The 10,942-nt window shown below is 40.5% G+C and overlaps 1 long non-coding RNA gene across 1 annotated transcript; it reads left to right on the top strand.

The window, feature by feature from the left end:
* The first annotated feature begins 3,499 nt into the window (after positions 1-3,499).
* On the top strand, positions 3,500-4,379 carry LOC139433418 (uncharacterized). Its single transcript, XR_011642893.1, has 3 exons — positions 3,500-3,655; positions 3,812-3,882; positions 4,320-4,379. It is a non-coding gene; the product is annotated as an uncharacterized lncRNA (long non-coding RNA).
* The last annotated feature ends 6,563 nt before the right edge of the window (positions 4,380-10,942 follow it).

The raw sequence follows: 10,942 nt of genomic DNA, 5'->3' as shown, positions 1-10,942 counted from the left end.
AGCAGAATTTAAAGGGCCCATGTCATGCTTTTCTGGTTATTACCCATCCCCTTGTGTGTTATGAGGGTTTTTATGCATGTAAAGATTGTAAACGGTCTGCAAAGTCACAAACCCTCAAAGTACACCCTGTATCGAGTAAAACTCTAACACAGAAAATACCTGTCTATGCTGCCCCAGAACGCCTCGTTGGAGATTTTTCTTTTTCCAGTTTTTTCTTCCTGGGTATGGTGACGTGCCCATACCCGAATGGACCCATTGGTCCAATCCGTGGAGCTCCTCACACACACACACTCTCTCAGCAGCAAAACTGTGACTCGCTGGGGGGGGTGCTAGCCTTGCAGTGGCGAAACTGTGGCGCGCTTACACTGTAGGTGCGCCGCGTTTGGGGGTGCAGGTGCTAGTGGAGCCCCCCTTCCCGCGTCCATTCACGATGTCTCGCTGTCTCGCAGACCCCACGCAGCAAGCAGGAAACGAACCCAGCTCACACTGTCCGCTCCTCGCAGCAGCGAGCCACGCAACGTCCCGCCAACACGGCACCCAGACCCCACGCATCATTCTCATCTGTTTGTCATTACTGCTGTCATTTTCTGGTTGCTAACACCATTGTAACACATAATCACTGATGTTCCGCTGTAACGGTGGTGATCTCATCAGAACAGAATGGGCGAGCTGACCAATCAGAGCACAGTGGGCTCACAAGGGGGAGGGGCAGGAGCTCCAACAAGCCGTTTAGGACAGAGTGAATACATACAGTCTATGGTGAATACACATATTTTACAGCAGGGGTGCCCAAGATAGACTGGGAGATTCCCAGTCTATCGCGAGATGTGTCTAAAAATAGAACAACAATATTCTGTTGAACACTTGAACGCATCAAAGCTTTGTGATTGGCCGGCGTGACCCCATGTGTCGGGGCGTGGCTGGTGGGCAGTGGCACTATTTCGCTGACGTTGTCCGTGTCAACAGGAGTGACAGTCCGCACACACACAAGACCGCAATTATGCCAAAAATGCCCAAAATATATAATGTTCACTCCGAGTGGGAGGATGATTATTTTGTTATCTATTGCAATTCAAAGTCGATCTGTCTCATCTGCAATGCGAGCGTGGCTTTGTCGAAGAAGGGTAATTTAGGAGCGGCATTTCAAAACAGTGCACAAACGCTACGAGACGGAATTCCCTCCTAATTCTGCCCTACGCTCCCAAAAGGGGAGGGGCCTGAGAGGACAGCTAAATGCACAGCAGTCCATTTTTACCATGCCCAACAACAAGAGCAAGGCTCCTACCAGAGCCATATAATAGAAGAGTTACTGTTACGGCCTATAGGATTTTGGACCCCAAAGCAAAAGACTGGAGAGAGATGGTCGATAAACAAAAAGCTTTATTCAAGCAGAGAACAAAAAAATACGGCAGTGGAGTCAGGAAGTTGGCTGGCAAAAATCCAAACAATAATCCAAACAACGAGGAGAGCAGCGAGACACACCGGAGGGTCGAAACACAGAGGAATTATCTGGCAGGGAAGTGGCATGAGGACCGGGCTTTTATATCTACAGGTAAAGAGGTGAGTGGAAACAGGTGTGCCTCGTCTGCTACTGGGAGGAGCCAGCCAACTCCCTGTCACACACCAGCCCTGCAGAGGAACACAGAGAAGAGAGGGGTGAGACAGGAAATAGCACACAAAAGCACACAACAAAAATACAACTAAACAGAATCATAACAGTTACGACATCTCCGTTCACTCCAATGGACCACTTTTTTACAGCAATGGCGGATCGTGGAGCCTCTCAATCGTTCCCCGGAAGTTAGCGCCAAGGCTAGCAGAGCTGTAGAGTTGCAGCATAATAGACCGTTCGTGACGGACTTTTAAAGGTAAGAAGAAGTTTAAAGATTTATATTGCGGATATTATCAGTACATCTGATTCAAATTAACATGTGTATTAAAGGATGTCAGTGGATTATCCCTAAATTAGTAGATTTAGGGAACGTTTACAGATAACAGATTAAGCTAGGATACCGAAGCAAGTTAGCAACACACGTTGAACAGCCTTTTAATTGTAAATTCCGTTCTCTTAATGTCATTTGGTCCAACGTTGTTGAATTAGAGAAGAGGGGCTTCTAAACGGGATTGTATGCGGGGGTGGAGGGAGTTAAATATTAGATAAATATAACTTTGGTGCGTGTAAGAGTGAGTGTTTTTAGCAGAGCCATATTGTGTCCTTGTGATTATGTTGATTATTACCTGTCTGTATAATGTTGCAGCTCAGCTGATTTTGGATTGATGGCAAAGGGAGAGGGACTTAAGTGAGAGTGAAAACACAAGGTAAGTTTAATACTACTGTTTTATATAAGTAAGCATACTAAACATGTATTCTATCACTGTATTATATAAGTAATCTTGTTAGTAACCTACTGTATGGCAGGTGGAGGGGCAGTGATGTTACAGGTGGAGGAGCAAAACTGCAAGACTGCAAACTCACAAGACAGAGAAATCAAAGTTTGTTCTCCAGAGAAGAGGTTGATTTCACTTCAATTTTTTATTTCATATTTTCTAAAGATGTGGAAATGGCAACAAAAAAAAATTGAGACCTGTAACCAAGACAACTGTAACAACATGAGTAGAGAGCCACCAAGGTTTTTCAAGTCCCTCTCTTACTCCATTTTTACCAGATGTGGGACATCGGGCATGAAATAAAGCTGTTGCTGGATGTGGCACCGATGTTTTATTTTGGTCCACCCCAAAGGATTTCCACATGGCTCGGTTAGGGCTACCCATGTCGGTGGTGACATTGAGCACATGTAGCCCTATGGATGCTGCCCTCTGTATTATATCAATAATGATTGGCCTGTACTCTGCTCCATTGGTAGAATTGCCAGTGTAATGATATGCCACTACTTGCTTCCACCGTGTTGTGTTTCCAGCCAACACAAACACACAAGCATGTGTTGCCACCCCTGTGTGACCTGGTAAAGTCACATCACCGTACAGTTTGCCTGTAATCATGTCGAACTCCACACTTGGTGTGATTGCCATTTCATGCAAGGTCAACACACACTCCCTTTCAAGGTCTGTCAATCAATCTGCCTTAAATTTTAGGAAATCAAAGACCTCTGTCAACACACCAGGCTCAAACTTAACACATTGCATCCTTCTTTGCAGTGTCCTTATTCCTGGAAGGGGAATCTTCAATTCCTGCAGAGTTTTGTAACCCGTTGGTCCGCACCCAAAGCAAATTTTTAAAGCCTTCTTAATTGTCTCATTGCTCCATTTCATCCCCTTTGTGGTGAGTCTGCCTAATGCTATAAGTTGGTCTTTGGAAAACGTTTTCTTATATTTCTTGTCCCTGATTTTCATTGTTGCCTTGAGAGCTGCATTTTCCTTCCTGATTTTTCTTAGTGCAGCCTTTGCTTTTTTGGTGATTCCTTCTTGGCTCTTTAATTTTCTCTTTAATTGTTTTAATAGATCTGTTTGACTGGCTGCTGGTTCCCTCGTATGCTGACTGGCTGCTGGTTCCCTCGTATGCTGACTGGCTGCTGGCTGAGTGGGTGGTGTCCGCCCTCCCTGTCTCTCCTCACTAGCCATGTCCTCTCTTTCTTCACCCTCACTTTCCTTTCTCTCAGTCTCCTCATCCCTTCTTCCCTCAATCTTTGAGACTAATGTAAGTAGAAGACATGGCACTGTAAATGTTCGAACATTTTAAATATTATACCACTTCAAAATAAGAAATATTACTTTTGTTACTAAGAGTTCATACTTATTATACCTGTGTCATCTTTCACACTATAGCTGTGATCATGAGCTATGGGCTTTGTAGATACAGGTCCCGGGGTGAATCGTGGTGCAGGGGCCCTTCTCTTTTTGACCACAGGGCGATGCACGAAGATGGTGGGTATAGCATCTGCTCTCAGCCTAGTCTTGTCCTTTTTTGTCTTGACAAACTGATCTGCATCAAAATGTGCCTGCGGAGTGACTTGAGGTTACTTCACACACAGAACAACTCAGTTTTGTCTGCCCACATACATATTCCATAGCGGTTGAATACACAGTATTAGGAAACACTTTATACTTACTGGACATGTTATACTCATTACATACTGTATATAAAATATGACCAAGAATGTGAGACAACTTTATAGAAATTCATATCACATCTGTTACTGATGCCATTTGTCATACTTTGTTAAACTCACAAATAATAAAGTTCCATAACTTCAGTTGGGAACAAAGACCACACCTTATCTCCCCAAGGCAATTTCCCATCCAATAGGTGTGCTATATAGGTGTGTATAACCCTTTCTCCTGTCTGTTACTCCCTCTTTCAGTACAAGAACCAGAGGGGGATTCAATGGAGCCTGAATACCTGCACTGAGACCCTCACCTTGCACCCCGAGTCTCAACTCTCAGTGTTTTTCAAGCCTTTCCCTGTTTTTTTGTATTAAACAAAACATTAAGCTTTCCCAATGGTGTGGTTTTCGTTTTGTGAAAAAGTGCAAATGCAGTGTTTGTATAAAATTACATCACATATTTTGTTGCTGTTGGTCGTGAAATTGCTCCTGCTGACTTGAGCCAGCCTTTTTTTCCTCCGCTCTGTGTCAGTGGGGAAGCCTTACATTCGTATTCCTTTCTCGGAGCGATTTGAGCATCCCCAGGCAGCACAGCAAACCATGGTGGCGATTAGGAGGCAGCACAGCAAACCAGGACAACACGGAGGAAAATGCACCGACAAACTGCATGATATGCTATTCAATGTTTATTGAATTCCATGTATTTGCAATGGATGTTCCTAAAACAACACATTTAACATCATCATCATGCTGCTGCTGCTGCTAGTCCTTTGATAGTCACCTGTCGGTCTCCTGTCCTTTCTGAAAGCCATAAAGATGACATTAGTCATTTAGATAACTTGTGTCCTCAATTACCATGGGATTACTGAAACTATCATGAATTTAAGAAAATGGTAGAAATTAATCTAATCTGAATTTTAAAGCATTACTTTAGATCCCCTCCCTCTAAATATATCAATACACATTAGAAAGTGATGCTCCTGACTACCATACAAGTTTAAGAAGATAATATTGGTTTTAAAGAATTAAAAGCTATAAATAAACAGCAACAGGCTCTTTAACCAAGGCACTGTTAGCCTAACATGTAAACTAGTTGTTCACACTAATCCTAATATTATCACTTAATATTAGCAAATTCTATTTTATTTTTTAAAACATATTGATGTAAATACATACACATATCGATTTGTTGTATAAATATTGCAAATCAAAACCTTTATTCACTAATAATTACCAAAAATCGTAGTTCTATCTCCTGGTATCAATGCATTCACATTGCCCGCCATGAACTTCCGGGGAACGATCCTCGTCTACATGAACCACGTGACGATAACCGTTTTTGGACTTCCGTTGTCGTAACTCTTCTATTATATGGCTCTGGCTCCTACCATAGCATCTTATCGTGTCAGTCACGTTCTTGCGAAACACATGAAGTCTTTCAAAGACGGCGAAGTTGTGAAAGTAGCATTCCTGGAGGCTGCTGACGCGCTTTTGGGGGACAGTAAAAATAACAGTATCATTTCAACAGGTTTTTGATATAATAAAAACTCAAGTTAGATACCGTTATTAATCAGCTGTAAGTTTTAGTTTGTTTGAACTTATTCATTATAATTATTGTACACAATGGTATAAGAATGCAAACATTAAGATCTGTTCTGTTTAAATTGATTATAGTCTATTATCAATTCAGGTTAAGAAACTAGAGTCGCTTGCATCCTATTTTAAAGGCATTTATTTTTATACTCTACTAAAATGCAACAAAAAAACGGTTTGATTCTATTAATTTAGTCTTTTTTATTGCACTTTGGCAGCAGATTCCTGTGTAGCTTCTGATCTGAGTTGTCTTATTAGTAAGCCTAATTTATACTTTTGTAGCAACACTATTTTTATATAATGGCAAAGAAAGGGTTCAGAGTATTTTCTTTTTTTCCTGTGTCATACAGTATGTGGCAGCACTCTTCAATGTTTCTTGAAAACATTACCCACTGTAGTGTGACATGTGAATAAACTCCAACTCTGTATCAACAACACTGTTGTGTAACTTCAGTTAAATACTTATATGTGTGTAGATTAGAAAGAGGTAAGATAAAGGATCTGCAGTATTTCATGAAGTATTAATCGTACAAAGGTCAGTTTTAAAAAGTGTGTATTTACCTGGTAGTAGGCTGTCAGTAATGGCTACGCCTCTCTATTTGGACTGGTAGATCTCGGCAGACTGGCAACTTTAAAAGTAGCTCTCGGTTCAAAAAAGGTTGCCCCCCCCCGCTATACAGAGATGCTGTATGAGAAACCAATGTGAGTTTGGAAAATTGCACAATATAAATCTATTCTAGTATACCTCAACAATGGAATTATGATCAGTTGAAATGGCCATGACATGGGACCTTTAACTTTATCTCCGGTAGAATTCTGATCAGGCATTTGCTACGCCTCCTCTCTTTTTTTGCATGATCTGTTTGTATTTTGAGCAAAACACATCAGAGACATGTTTTTCGCTGGTTTTTATATATGAGACCCAGAGCCATATAATAGAAGAGTTACGACAAGGGAAGTCCAAAAACGGTTATCGTCACGTGGTTCATGTAGACGAGGATCGTTCCCCGGAAGTTCATGGCGGGCAATGTGAATGCATTGATAACAGGAGATAGAACTACGATTTTTGGTAATTATTAGTGAATAAAGGTTTTGATTTGCAATATGTATACAAGAAATCGATATGTGTATGTATTTACATCAATATGTTTTAAAAAATAAAATAGAATTTGCTAATATTAAGTGATAATATTAGGATTAATGTGAACAACTAGTTTACATGTTAGGCTAACAGTGCCTTGGTTAAAGAGCCTGTTGCTGTTTATTTATAGCTTTGAATTCTTTAAAACCAATATTATCTTCTTAAACTTGTATTTTAGTCAGGAGCATCACTTTCTAATGTTTATTGATATATTTAGAGGGAGGGGATCTAAAGGAATGCTTTAAAATTCAGATTAGATTAATTTCTACCATTTTCTTAAATTCATGGTAGTTTCAGTAATCCCACGGTAATTGAGGAAACAATCTAAATGACTAATGTCATCTTTATGGCTTTCAGAAAGGACAGGAGACCGACAGTTGACTATCAAAGGACTAGCAGCAGCAGCAGCAGCATGATGATGATGTTAAATGTGTTGTTTTAGGAACATCCATTGCAAATACATGGAATTCAATAAACATTGAATAGCATATCATGCAGTTTGCGGGTGCATTTTCCTCCGTGTTGTCCTGGTTTGCTGTGCTGCCTCCTAGTCGCCACCATGGTTTGCTGTGCTGCCTGGGGATGCTCAAATCGCTCCGAGAAAGGAATACGAATGTAAGGCTTCCCCACTGACACAGAGCGGAGGAAAAAATGTCTGGCTCAAGTCAGCAGGAGCAATTTCACGACCAACAGCAACAAAATATGTGATGTAATTTTATACAAACACTGCATTTGCACTTTTTCACAAAACGAAAACCACACCATTGGGAAAGCTTAATGTTTTGTTTAATACAAAAAAACAGGGAAAGGCTTGAAAAACACTGAGAGTTGAGACTCAGGGTGCAGGGTGAGGGTCTCAGTGCAGGTATTCAGGCTCCATTGAATCCCCCTCTGGTTCTTGTACTGAAAGAGGGAGTAACAGACAGGAGAAAGGGTTAGACACACCTATATAGCACACCTATTGGATGGGAAATTGCCTTGGGGAGATAAGGTGTGGTCTTTGTTCCCAACTGAAGTTATGGAACTTTATTATTTGTGAGTTTAACGAAGTATGACAAATGGCATCAGTAACAGATGTGATATGAATTTCTATAAAGTTGTCTCACATTATTGGTCATATTTTATATACAGTATGTAATGAGTATAACATGTCCAGTAAGTATAAAGTGTTTCCTAATACTGTGTATTCAACCGCTATGGAATATGTATGTGGGCAGACAAAACTGAGTTGTTCTGTGTGTGAAGTAACCTCAAGTCACTCCGCAGGCACATTTTGAGGCAGACCAGTTTGTCAAGACAAAAAAGGGCAAGACTAGGCTGAGAGCAGATGCTATACCCACCATCTTCGTGCATCGCCCTGTGGTCAAAAAGAGAAGGGCCCCTGCACCACGATTCACCCCGGGACCTGTATCTACAAAGCCCATAGCTCATGATCACAGCTATAGTGTGAAAGGTGACACAGGTATAATAAGTATGAACTCTTAGTAACAAAAGTAATATTTCTTATTTTGAAGTGGTATAATATTTAAAATGTTCGAAAATGTACAGTGCCATGTCTTCTACTTACATTAGTCTCAAAGATTGAGGGAAGAAGGGATGAGGAGACTGAGAGAAAGGAAAGTGAGGGTGAAGAAAGAGAGGACATGGCTAGTGAGGAGAGACAGGGAGGGCGGACACCACCCACTCAGCCAGCAGCCAGTCAGCATACGAGGGAACCAGCAGCCAGTCAGCATACGAGGGAACCAGCAGCCAGTCAAACAGATCTATTAAAACAATTAAAGAGAAAATTAAAGAGCCAAGAAGGAATCACCAAAAAAGCAAAGGCTGCACTAAGAAAAATCAGGAAGGAAAATGCAGCTCTCAAGACAACAATGAAAATTAGGGACAAGAAATATAAGAAAACGTTTTCAAAAGACCAACTTAAGGCATTAGGCAGACTCACCACAAAGGGGATGAAATGGAGCAATGAGACAATTAAGAAGGCTTTAAAAATTAGCTTTGGGTGCGGACCAACGGGTTACAAAACTCTGCAGGAATTGAAGATTCCCCTTCCAGGAATAAGGACACTGCAAAGAAGGATGCAATGTGTTAAGTTTGAGCCTGGTGTGTTGACAGAGGTCTTTGATTTCCTAAAATGTAAGGCAGATTGATTGACAGACCTTGAAAGGGAGTGTGTGTTGACCTTGGATGAAATGGCAATCACACCAAGTGTGGAGTTAGACATGATTACAGGCAAACTGTACGGTGATGTGACTTTACCAGGTCACACAGGGGTGGCAACACATGCTTGTGTGTTTATGTTGGCTGGAAACACAACACGGTGGAAGCAAGTAGTGGCATATCATTACACTGGCAATTCTACCAATGGAGCAGAGTACAGGCCAATCATTATTGATATAATACAGAGGGCAGCATCCATAGGGCTACATGTGCTTGATGTCACCACCGACATGGGTAGCCCTAACCGAGCCAATTGGAAATCCTTTGGGGTGGACCAAAATAAAACATCGGTGCCACATCCAGCAACACCAGACAGGCAGCTTTATTTCATGCCCGATGTCCCACATCTGGTAAAAATGGAGTAAGAGAGGGACTTGAAAAACCTTGGTGGCTCTCTACTCATGTTGTTACAGTTGTCTTGGTTACAGCTCTCAAGTTTTTTTTTGGCCATTTCCACATCTTTAGAATAAAAAATTGAAGTGAAATCAACCTCTTCTCTGGAGAACAAACTTTTATTTCTCTGTCTTGTGAGTTTGCAGTCTTGCAGTTGTGCTCCTCCACCTGTAACATCACTGCCCCTCCACCTGCCATACAGTAGGTTACTAACAAGATTACTTATATAATACAGTGATATAATACATGTTTAGTATGCTTACTTATATAAAACAGTAGTATTAAACTTACCTTGTGTTTTCACTCTCACTTAAGTCCCTCTCCCTTTGCCATCAATCCAAAATCAGCTGAGCTGCAACATTATACAGACAGGTAATAATCAACATAATCACAAGGACACAATATGGCTAAAAACACTCACACTTACACGCACCAAAGTTATATTTATCTAATATTTAACTCCCTCCACCCCCGCATACAATCCCGTTTAGAAGCCCCTCTTCTCTAATTCAACAACGTTGGACCAAATAGACATTAAGAGAACGGAATTTACAATTAAAAGGCTGTTCAACATGTGTTGCTAACTTGCTTCGGTATCCTAGCTTAATCTGTTATCTGTAAACGTTCCCTAAATCTACTAATTTAGGGATAATCCACTGACATCCTTTAATACACATGTTAATTTGAATCAGATGTACTGATAATATCCGCAATATAAATCTTTAAACTTCTTCTTACCTTTAAAAGTCCGTCACGAACGGTCTATTATGCTGCAACTCTACAGCTCTGCTAGCCTTGGCGCTAACTTCCGGGGAACGATTGAGAGGCTCCACGATCCGCCATTGCTGTAAAAAAGTGGTCCATTGGAGGGAACGGAGATGTCGTAACTCTTCTATTATATGGCTCTGGTGAGACCCATATTATATGCCTTAAAATAGCATGATAGGTGCACTTTAAAGTAAACATGATTTAATAAATATAATCTCGGTTTAGAGTTTGTCAACTATGCTGTTTGTGCTGAAATCAATTCAGAAAATTATGAATTTATTTCTCCTTTTAAATGTTTTCAAATGTGTATTAAAATAGTGAGTAAAATAAACACATTCATATTATACCTCTACCACATGTAGGTTGTACAGGTTGTTCAAATTAACATTAACAAATTAAGTTTAATCAAGGAAAGATTAAGGCTTGTTATCATTCATCACTTCAGTTTTGAGAAAAAACAAACAGGTACAATATATATGATTTAACACATACAGTTGATTGGTTTAGCAAACCCAAACCATTTATTGGTGGAGACTCTTTCCTGATCCTTAAACGATTGTAAATATTTTAAAATGTCGTTTTTGCTGACCACTAGTGTTTTAAGGGTAATGAAACTATGTTTGTGCCATGAAGTATTTTGGCTGCCTAATCCAAAAATACCTTAACATAAGTAAATTCAGAATTCTGGTGGCAAATGTTAACTGCAAGACATTGGCTTAGCTGTACATTTACTTTTAAATGTGTTGTGCTCCTCTAAATTCTGCCC

The sequence above is a fragment of the Pseudochaenichthys georgianus genome, chromosome 3, assembly GCF_902827115.2.
Source record: "Pseudochaenichthys georgianus chromosome 3, fPseGeo1.2, whole genome shotgun sequence".
Lineage (NCBI taxonomy): Eukaryota > Metazoa > Chordata > Actinopteri > Perciformes > Channichthyidae > Pseudochaenichthys > Pseudochaenichthys georgianus.
Note: the sequence above shows the minus strand (reverse complement) of the source record. Positions and strands in the feature narration are given on the sequence as shown.